Below are 2,573 nucleotides of genomic sequence, written 5' to 3'. Positions count from 1 at the left end.
TTCTGTGTTGCTGCAAGGCTGTGAGCTGACTTACATACATCTCTCAATGTAAGCACTTAACTGCATGTCCGTACGTTTGTTTGTTTGTTTTTTACCTAGAAATGCTCTGAAACCCAAAAAGTATATTTATTTAGAGTCTACAGTCTGTCAGAAGTATATAAGACCTTAAAGGAATCATAGGATAGAAACAGCATGCTATTAAAAATGGTACTACGCCTGTATGATTTTTGAAAACTGGAACCTTCTCCCATTTAAGGCAGCTTTTCATTCTTTGTCTGTAAATTTGACTGCTTTATTTATCTTAATATTACCAGGAACAAAGTGATCTGAAATCTGGGAAATGAGTGAAAAATGTTAAGTGTACCTGGGAAATACCTGCTGGTGGAATGAATAAGTGGTTTTCAGCTAAACGTACATAGCTCCTCTGTGAATTTCTACTGTGTGGTTAGTTTCAGTACCTGCTGTGCTACAAGCAGTGAAGGCACGCTGCTGCCAAGGTGCTGCTGCCAGCTACGTGTAAATGCTGGGTGTGTCTACCTACCTACACTAGTGTGTGTATGCATGTGTGACACACAGGAGACTGATGGGGCACATGTTATGCTGTATAATGGTATAAATCAGCATCAGCTGATATTACTGAAAGCTTTTGTAAAGAATGGAGTAGTATTTAATTTTAACTACTAGCTTATTGTGTTTTGGCATCGAAAAGGTGCCATGCGTGTTTGTTGCCTTTTGAATATGGGCATTTGTCCACTGATTGAGGAAAGAAACCTTGTGAGCCACATAAACGGACTCTTGACCTTTTGTTATTTAAGGACCAACTGCTACAATAATACATCCCACCACTATGCAAGTCCTTCTCTGATGCGTTGTCATGTCATGCAGATGCCCACTGGATTACTCTTTCAAAATAATGCCCATAATGAAGCAATAGTTTATCTTAATAACACCCTTATTAAAACAGAATGTACCTAAGCAATACAAAGGTTGTACATAGTGTCTTGGACTGGTATCTGAATGAGAGGCACTACTGTGCTAAGAACACGGTGTTTAGAAACCAAGATCCTGTCAACAGAATCACGAATGAGAATTTGGAGAGAGAAATGGTGTGTGGGATTTGCATGGTTATAGACTTGAACAAACAAAGGATGTAGGGAAAATGTTCTATGAGCATGCAAACTCAGCTGCTTTCTACAAATAAATGGCCTAGTTACCATTTTTTAAACTTAGGGAACATGTTGGTGTTTTTTTTCTCCAGCTTTAGACACTGATTTGTAAAAGAGAAAATCATCTTCCCAACGTAGTGTAACTTTGTGCTGCCAGTGGATACAGACCTCAGACACTGAGGAAAGCAGTGATCCCCTTCTTGGCCTAAGGCTGCAATCCAGAGATACTTTTAGTAGTTCTGCATGTGCTTGGCTACCTGGGCATTACTACTAAGTGTTTGTCCAGCCTAAATTTAGCTACCTTCTATTGGATCACGAGCCTTTTATTTAGACAGTCTCTATAATCAGTAGGAAAGAAGGGAAACCTTCAGAGTGTGATTCATCCTCAGTCTGAACAGATGTGCTGAATTAATCTCCATAGGGGAATGTAAAGGAGTAATTTGAGTAAGTTAACTAACCCTTAAAGTTAATGAGATGAACTACACCCCTGAGTTTTATATGAGAAATCCATCTTGGATGCCTGAATGTTGGGCAGCATATTTAGGATGGGATGAGAAGATGGGTTTACGGATCTTCCAAATTCTCAATGCTTGAAGCATTAGAAGAGTTGAAGAGTTGAATTGATTTTAAGATCCAGCTTGAACACTAAATTAGGAGGTCTAGTAAAGAATTTAAACACTTTTCTTCTTATATTTCTACATTTCTTTTCCTGACCAGATCATTAAATATTATATTTGAGCAATTGAATGAAAATAAGAATATAGTAGTTTCAATTACTCTCTTTCAAAATAAGTAAGAAATTAGCTGATGTTGATCATACGTTCCTATTCCATGACCTTGCGCTAACTGAAAGTATTTGTGAGGAAGTATTCAGAAGTTGTGTCACTGTTGTATTGTGTAGCTGGTAAGTTGCTGTACAGCCTTCTCGAAGGGTTTGTGTGTGGTTAAGTGAGCCAGGTATGGGTAGGTGTACATGTGGTCACTAGGTTTCTTCATTTATGTTTTAATAGATGTAACTTTTGTCTACTCAGTTCCTAGAGCATGAAAAAGATGTCTTTTTTTTTTTTTTAGAACAACTGGGAGTCTTTTTTAAAAAGTGAGTCCTTCATTGTAAGAGAAAGCATGTAATGTGTATTGTGCATCATTATGTATCATTTTGTTTACAAGAATGAATGGGTATGAAATTTAATCTGTATAACATTGTAGATAGGTGTCTGAGTAGATTATTGCTGTAAGGCAAGGAACACAAAGTCATTTTGGGTAGAGGATAACTAGGATTTGGAGAATTTTCAAATGCATATTGAAGTTGCTATAGAAGTTGAGTACTGACCCTAGTTATAATTGAATTCAGAACTCCAAGTCTTAACTGTAGGTCAAGCATTACACAACAAAGAAGGTATTCTTGGA

The sequence above is a fragment of the Meleagris gallopavo genome, chromosome 4, assembly GCF_000146605.3.
Source record: "Meleagris gallopavo isolate NT-WF06-2002-E0010 breed Aviagen turkey brand Nicholas breeding stock chromosome 4, Turkey_5.1, whole genome shotgun sequence".
NCBI lineage: Eukaryota > Metazoa > Chordata > Aves > Galliformes > Phasianidae > Meleagris > Meleagris gallopavo.
This window is presented reverse-complemented; position numbering follows the sequence as displayed.